Genomic DNA, 8,750 nt, shown 5'->3' on the forward strand with positions numbered 1-8,750 from the left:
TTGTGAAGTTAACTTTATGGAGCTATGCATAACAAAACCGAATAAATTGACCCATTAGAGGTGAGGGCATCTATTCATCTCACTGAATTTTCCATCAGGTTTATATGCGTAATTTGCATATTTCAGTACGGTATCTCGTTTGGTGCTGGTGCGTCGGCTTTTGTGCCAGCCGTAGTAAATCTAGTGCCAGACCAACATTCGTTTAGCTTATCTGAGAATAAAATATTGCAGGAGAATATTCAAAGGGCTCCTCAGCTCAGAATTTTGAGGAAGACCAATTGCCAGCCAATGAGGAATATGCTGAATTGAAAAGACCAATATACTGCGGCCCTCCTGGACTCCACTTGGGATGAAAAATAGTTCCCGAATAGTCATTCCCCAACAGATAAAGTGGAACCTTATATGACAGACACATCAGTGTGTCCTCACAATAAAAACCACACGCACACACACACACACACACACACATACACACACAGTTTACTTCTCTCTCTCTCTCAAACTATGTATAAAAGTAAGTCACAATCATAATTATGAATGAGTGCATCAGCATACTGAAGACCTTTTTGAGGGCTCTGCTCCACTGGGCCTGTAGGCTTATGGTCAGTGACACAAGGATCAACACCCAGGTCAACGTCCACAGAACAAAAGAGATACTTGAAACACAGTCATTTCCACAATGTGGGATGTCTCCAGGCATTGCGCACACCATTTGTACTAAAACAGTCAGTAGGTGCTGGGATGCTGAGATTATATTGCCTTTTTTGGATCCTGCAATGATCCCCTCGATACCTGCATTCAGGATGCTCACATATGGGTCACAAAAACCTTATCCCCAGAATCAAGGAATCTCTTCACCGCCAGGCTTAGCAGGTGTGCTGCAATTTCAGGTCCTCCACCGCAGCAACTGAGGTGTGCTTAGTCTGAGTCCAGCCACAGAGACACGATCTGTCTCTTTAGAAAAAGTCTGTCTTATTTTGTGATTTTTGGATAAATCCCACGGCTTTGAAAAGCGCTGTACTGTAAGCATCTAGACTTTGTTTTGGGACCGTGGCTGGAGTAAAACCCTGCCGCCCAGGTTTAGAGGCAGATTTGGCTTTGTCTTAAGCTGGCTGAATGATGCATTGAGAAATTAATACTGTGCTGTACAGTGGTGGAGCTAAGGCTTTACTGTTCCAAAGTAAGACAAATCAATTGGAAGTAATCAGGCAAATTGTTTGCATTATACAACCCGTATAATCAGAACATTTGCAAATCACTTTCATTCCTGTGGCCATAAACCTTTTTCGTGTGGATGAAAGTCAAGGGCTGGCTCATGAAGAATTATCATTGCTTTATTATTATTATCTTTTAGGAATTAAACAACATTACTGCCGTCTACTGCTTCTCATGGAAGAACAATACATAATCATTAAATGCAGTAAACAGCAAATACAGATTAATACTATAGATATTTGCCATTAATATTTACAGATACACAAATACTTTTTGAAATGTGATGCTGTGCAGATATTTTTCTATGACCAATTAATTTGAAAACCATGGAATTCAGAAGCCAAAGTAACTAAGGAACGTGGAATTCATATGACAGATTACTACATTATGACTACATTAAAATGATGATTTCAGCATGTGGAGGTACAGCACATTCAGCATACAATTATAACAATATTTGTATCAGCTATCTGAAGTATTCATACATAACTTTATGCATTAAAGTTTAGCATGAAAAAGAGTGTACTGTGTGTAACAGAGGTGTTATTAAATATTACTCTGTTCGATACAACATAACTGGATATTTAGACAAATGACACCGCAGAAATCAGTGCTCTTCTTGTCAGCTTGGGAGGGGCAGAGGGCTTTCCTGTACCTTTCGAGTGTCTCCTTCAAATTCAGGTGTCCAGGTGTGTGAGGTCACTCAAAACCTCATCTAAAGCCCTTGTGTGTATGTCTCTCTCTGACTCTTTGTGAGTGCATCAATTACAGTGAGATAGAAAAGACAACTGGAGTTCCGTAGAAGAATTATCGAGGTCCAATTTACGAGGCGAGGTGGGGGGCCGGCCGAGGGAAAATACGGCTAAGTTAAATCATATAACGTTTCCTGCCAAATTATTTCACAATGAAAATGCCGGGGAACTGAGAATTGATAGTGAAGTTAAAGCCTGTCCTCCTCATTAGATTCTATTAGATCACTGTTTCCAGCACCTCCCTGGCCATGCTGACCAGAGTGTCCAAACTAAGTTTACTGGACCGTGCATATACACAAGGTTCAGTCCTTCTCTCTTAGCGAGACTGAACCTTGCTCCCTCATTCATCTATTAAAATCTGCAAGAAGGAAGGCCTGGGCATGTTGCAAAATGAAGATACATTTTTCAAAAGGACTTTATATGAAAACACAGTCCAACTCAATAGAATTATTCAGTTCTAATTAAACTGTTATTATATCACTTCTAATTATTACTATGTGGCATGTCAGTGTATAATTGTTTTTATTTTATTTTTTTCTCTCATGGAGCCCATATCACATCAGTTATGTATAATGTATAACCTGATTTGTACTTCATTGTGCTATTTGAATGAACTAATAAAAGAAATTTAAACCATTACTTTGAGTGTGCATTGAATGTCAACAGAAACTACATCAAAATGATGGAAAATAGATAACAAAACAACAGAAAGAACATGTTGACCAGCCTCCCTTTATAACTGCTGAAAATTCCTTGTCCATGTGTGGTGACATGAAGACATGTGTGGTGAATTGTGGGTACTAGATTTTCTAATAATCTACATTGACCCTGCCAACTGCTGTTAAATAAAGATGAAAGTGATTTATTTTTAATTTGTTGATTAAAAAAGAAAAAAAAACACAATTATTTCTATCAGGAAATTGTTTGAATTAATCAGCTGATTGTTTTACCGACTGTAACCTGCATTGTGTGCCGCTTCGCTTATACACAGATCGTAATCCGGGATCAGAGGGGACTACAATAGGTACCGCTTTCCCTGAATACACAGATCAAAAACTATGCCACCTGTCAAAGTCACACAGAATGGGCTCATACACCAAGGGAAATTTAGCATATTAATGTTTTAGCCGCTTTGTCAAAATTAAATTTGACTGGGAGAACTGGGGGAAGCTGACAATACCTTTGCTAACAGCAGTTTGTCTGGTGTGGAATACAAGAAGTCAGGGCTGTCATTCCGTTTATATGAGGGGACAGATGGAACACTTTGCACATTTAGTGTGCCACAGTGCATCGTGAAATGTTTAAATAGGCACATACTGTACATTGACACTAAACACCAACACGTAACAAATGCGTGATAAACGCATACATGTTTTTCTTGGATCATATAGGAAAAATTACTCCTGTACAGTAACAGTTCATTTATTGTGAAATATTTACTTTTCTAAACAGCTGTAACATATGTACAGTCATATGACATGATTGACACAAACATCCGACATGCTTTGGCACAAATAATAAAATACCAGTAGCGCGAACCAACTGAAAAAGTGCAGGTCTCTATACTACAGCTTTCACGTGTAATTCTTTACAATTTCATACTACTCATTTTATTTGTATTTTTCCGCAAAGTAAAAACAAGTTTAAAAATACTCTTTGGAATTAATTGTTAAATAACTTGCCCCTTTAGAAATAGATAGACATAGTTAGATTTCTAATCTTAACAGGCAGAGGCAGGTTTTCGTTCCTACATTGTGATCATCATTTGTATTACTTGTTTTCTGTTATTTTATTTTTCATGAACTTAATGTTGTGGACCGCAGGAAAAATAACTGTCACTTACAGGATAGCCAGTTAGGATGTGGCTGAACATATAGACTAATAAACACAGTAACATGACAGTAATGATATTGATAATCATAGTAACAGTCAACAGGAACTAGGAAAGCAAGTAACAGTCTCAGAAATTGCAACCAATGAAATTGTTCAGACTTCCGTGACCCTCCCTAGAGGGGTCAGAGAGAGACCGTCCAGTCTGGCCCCCCTCTTGCAAGCCTCACCTGTAGAGAGCCCCCCCCCCCCCCACCCCCACTCCTTGTCTGCCTTTCTGCCTTTCTGCCTCGGGGCCTTCACACCTTCATTTGTATATGTGTGTGTCCCACCTCTCCCAGTGGACACCTGGGTGTTCAGACCCAGTAATCCCCAATTACACACTCTGTTAAGCATATTGCTATGCCGATTTAGGGCCAGAGAACTCTCTTCTTCTTCACCTGGCAAATCAGCCATGTCCTCTTTGTGTCTGTTAAAGAAACAGGCCCAAGCTAGTCCCTAAAAAATGCGGTTTGGGATTTACATGAGGCTTAAGAGGCATTGTGGCAACATGTAAACAACATTTTTTTTTCTATTTTTTGAATCGGTTTGTGTTCACTTTTGAAAAAGTAGGACGTAGGTAAGATGCTGATATGAGTGTATTGTGTCAGGGCTCTGAACAGACTCCAGAGAGAAAGAAGAGAGTGGAAAGCAAAAGACAGAACTGGCTTTATCATTGAAACAGAGAGGCAGGTGAAGTGAAGGTTAAGCAAACGGACCAGTGACAGAATGAAATAGACATGTTGGGAAAGAGAGACAGTCACCGAAATAGGGGTGCCTGTTAGAGACAGGAGACAAAAAAAAAATCTCCTCAGTGCTAAAGCGGGTAAGGATACAATTGATATTGGCAGGTAGTAAATTCTGTCGAGGGGGGATGGGATCCCCCCATGTGCGCTGCCTGGGCTCTTTATTTTTTATTAAAACAACATGATCCATGAGACGCAGAGGGTGACTCCCAGTGCCGCTAATTCTAATTAATCCACTCCCGGCCTGGGGAGCCACGGGCAGAAGCGCTCGCAGTCTATCAGATTGAAATTCATAACTTAATTGAGGTCAAAGCCTCGGGCTGGGAGAACAAAAGTCTCTGGCTGGGACCAGGTAGATCAATAGTAATAAATATCTGGCCGGGCTACAAGTAGTTCATGGTGACGAATTATGTGGGACAGAGGCGACGCTTGGCAAGGAGGCCGGCCGAGGGGACCCCAGATGTGGATCTCGAGCATGCGGAGGTGTTTTCTCGGAGCGGCAGAGGTGGCCCTCTCGCTCAGCACTCCCCGTTTGTGATTAAAGCTGAAACGCGGAGAGCTGGCTCACGCAGCTCAGTGACTTTCTCTTTGATTTGCTATTGACTGCTGACTGGCAGGTCACTTGGCATGTCTCTCAGTGTGACTCTCTGTACACTTGATTTGTGATATAAATGACTTTTTGGTGCTATTAATATATTGATCTGATATTGATAGTGTGAGGAAAAAATGATTGCATACTCTTTGGCTCATAAATGCCCCAGTGTGTGGTGTGTGTTAAGAGTGAGAGCTCCCGTCCTTTAATAAGGATCTATATTATAACTGTACTTTCCATGTCTGCAGACTCCAGATACCCACATCTTACAGCAATAGTAATCTAAAACATTGTAATCTACAGTATTGTCAACTCCTCATAGCTTGGTGCCGTCTCACTGACAGTGGAAGGTCATACTGTACAATATGCTGCCAAATGCTGTTCCCTTCAGCAGACAAACTCCATGCATCTGAGCTCAGTGCATGGTTTATTCAATGAGGATTGCGCCTCATGTAAAAGCTTCAAGCAAAAGAATTACAAATGGTCTAGTGGTGCCAGGATATTTCCATTGGGGGATAAAATATATTCACCTGGGTTAACAGTGCATGCGGCTTGAAGCATCAAGCAGCGTGCTTTGAGCTGCATTATGTCTTAATTTGACAGAAAGACGCTCCCGTAGAAAAGGAGTTGAGCCCTGTCCAAGTTTTATTTTTGTTGTCTGAATTTCATGAATATGCAATTTGCCGTGAGAACAAGCGATTTTATTCTCATAGAGTGGATGGCATTGTTGAAGGTGAGCTCTCAGAGAGGCAAAGAATTATGGGTTCTTAAGTGACCAATAATCTGGAGAGAGGTCCTGTGGATAGGGCAGGGAGGTGAACACTCTGTTTGTTCTCACATAGCACATTAAAATCATTGGAGTTCAAGCAGATCTACATTTTCAAAAGTAAGGAAATTACCTTGTTTTATTTGGTTCATACACAAAATTCACAGCCTAAGAATAGTAGAACATTCTCATATGAGTAGGATACAGACAACCTTGCCAGACACTCTCAGCTAACTCTTTTTTTGCCAAGTCAACCAGCTAAAACACTTGCATTAAACAGGCACAGAAAACAGGAGCTGATTGAAATTCTATGGCAGGAACATTATTACACTTTTGTATCCCTCCCCCCTCCCAGCACAACCTCACATAACAAATGGCTCAGTCATCTCAGTCATAACAAATATCCAACAGAATTTGTCATAACTGTGTTAAAAAAAAAATGCCCTGTTGCCTGCTGCATAAGAATGGCGGTGTTCCCGAATTAACAGGAATAAATCTCAGGCATGTGGCAAGGGAGCACTATGAGGGTCAGCAGCCTGGTCCCCACTGCAGGCATTAATACTGAGATTTAAGAAACCTAACTGCTTCCTCGATTTTAATAGTTCCACGGTCAGACAGTAATTAATTGCCCAGCCACTTACAATTGTCCCCAATCTGCACATATCACGCACATACAGTACAAAGCCTGTTCCTGTGCTCTCTCATTGACACTCACACATACACAGAGAAGCCACACAGAAAGGAAATAATATATATAGTACCAGTCAAAAGTTTGGATACACCCAATTAAGATAATGGGAAACATGAATTCAAAGACATTTTGACCTAAAGACGTATGCTTAAATGTTTCTTAGACGAATATACATAGTGAAGTTTTTTTTTTTTTTTCAAAAAAATGTATTTTTTTTGGCTACTTTGAAGAATCTAGAACATAGGATAATTTTGATTTGTTTAACACGTTTTGGTCACTGCATGATTCCATTTGTGTTATTTCATAGTTTTGATGTCTTTACTCTTATGCTGAAATGTTGAAAATAGTAAAAATAAAAAAAGCCCTTCTATAATTAGGTGTGTCCAAACTTTTGACTGGTACTGTATGATGCACAGGATATATACTCTGGTTTCTTTTGAAGTATCATGGCACATATGGAAATTAAATTATTTTTATATACCGATTTAGAAACATTGCATTATTTAATAAGAAAAAAGGCACACATTTCATCATGGTAAAAAGTCTGTACTTTTCCGTCTTTATAATTCTTCCCCTTTTTGGCAGCACAGACTGTCCACTCGCAACAATTTTATTTTGGTTCTTTTCAAACCATATAAATTGTGGAAAGCCTTAAATCTGTCCACTGTTGATTACAGACGGTAGGAGGGACTCAAAGTGACTGCTTCTGTCCTGTTTCTAAGCCTTTACGAGTCGCACTCTGCGGCGCTTTAACAACGTCCAGCCATTGATTTTCATATTACGCTGTTTTATGTATTTATTTATTTCAGATATGTCTTTTTAAACATCTCTGATGAGCCACACAGCTTAGGGCTTGATGATATTCATTTTCTGCTACTTTTGCCCCACACTGAATTGCTTAATGGATTCTAAGGTGTCCCCAGGGAGCGATGGAGCAAAGGGGAGAGAGGGGAAGAGGGGGGGGGGGGGGGGGGGGGGAGAGAGAGAGAGACCGATAGGATTTTTTTCTCAGACATCACATGGTGTGGCTGAAGCCAGGGTACAGCTGCAAAGCTTTCCCGGACAGACCCGCAGTAGGAATGTGGCAAAGAAAGCAGGTCCTCAGAGAAACAGAAATGCAGCAAAAGTGCTAAGACCAAATATTTATTTGCATGCATGCAGGCTGGATAGGATGCCATGCAGGGCTGTATTAGTGAAATGTAGAATGTTAAATGCACTCATCTGATGGCTTTGCCTGTAAAACATCAATCTTCGCTCCAAATCCATTGCATCTGAAACATTAGAGAAACCTTGGCACTGTGTTCCATATCAGGCTTTACTTCTGCGGTTAGCTCTGTGGTGCTGGGCTTTGATCCTGCCCACACATCAGGATTTATTTGACCTTGGTATTTGAATAGAGGAGTCGACCTTTTCTCTTTCTTCTTTTTTCTTAAATCGGGCATTTTGAGAAGCAGCGATAGCTTTTGCTAAATTCCATTCATTCTCTCAAGTGGTTTTCTGCTTTTTAAGCATAAAAATAACACTGCAGTGCAAGTGACACTGCAAGATAATGGAGGTGGGGCCCTTTACTGAGACAGGGGCGACCCTCCTTGGTGCAGGGGAGAGAGAGAGGGGCAGCTGGGGCTCCTCAAGGACACTTTGGGAAGCGCTAATTTGTACCACCACACTACCTCTCACTCGCAGATTGGCAAGGTTAACACTTAGTGCACAGGAAGGTGGCTGAGATTCGATTAGGCCTGCCCCTGTCTCCTGATCCTTTTAACACTGTACACCCAGATCCCCCCACCCCCCAACCTGCTTCTACGCATGTAGAATCACACTGGCTTCTACTGCACATCAGTGGGGATAAAAACACATCAAAGAGATGCAATGGGGCAGGCTGAAGCGTCTTGGAGCGTCTTCCATCTGTTTTAATTGAAACCAGTTTAGTTTGTTGTTCCTCCTGTATTGTTAAGACAATGCAGATCAGGTGTGTTACCATGAAGGGCATTCAGTGTAATGGGTCACCACTCTTACTTTGACACAACAAAAGACTGTTTCAGTTGGCTTTGTTGCAATATCAATGACTCTTGCCAAATACACCAGATTGGTAAGGGCTGGTAAAGACCTTAAAAAATGC

Source organism: Megalops cyprinoides, chromosome 2, assembly GCF_013368585.1.
Source record: "Megalops cyprinoides isolate fMegCyp1 chromosome 2, fMegCyp1.pri, whole genome shotgun sequence".
Lineage (NCBI taxonomy): Eukaryota > Metazoa > Chordata > Actinopteri > Elopiformes > Megalopidae > Megalops > Megalops cyprinoides.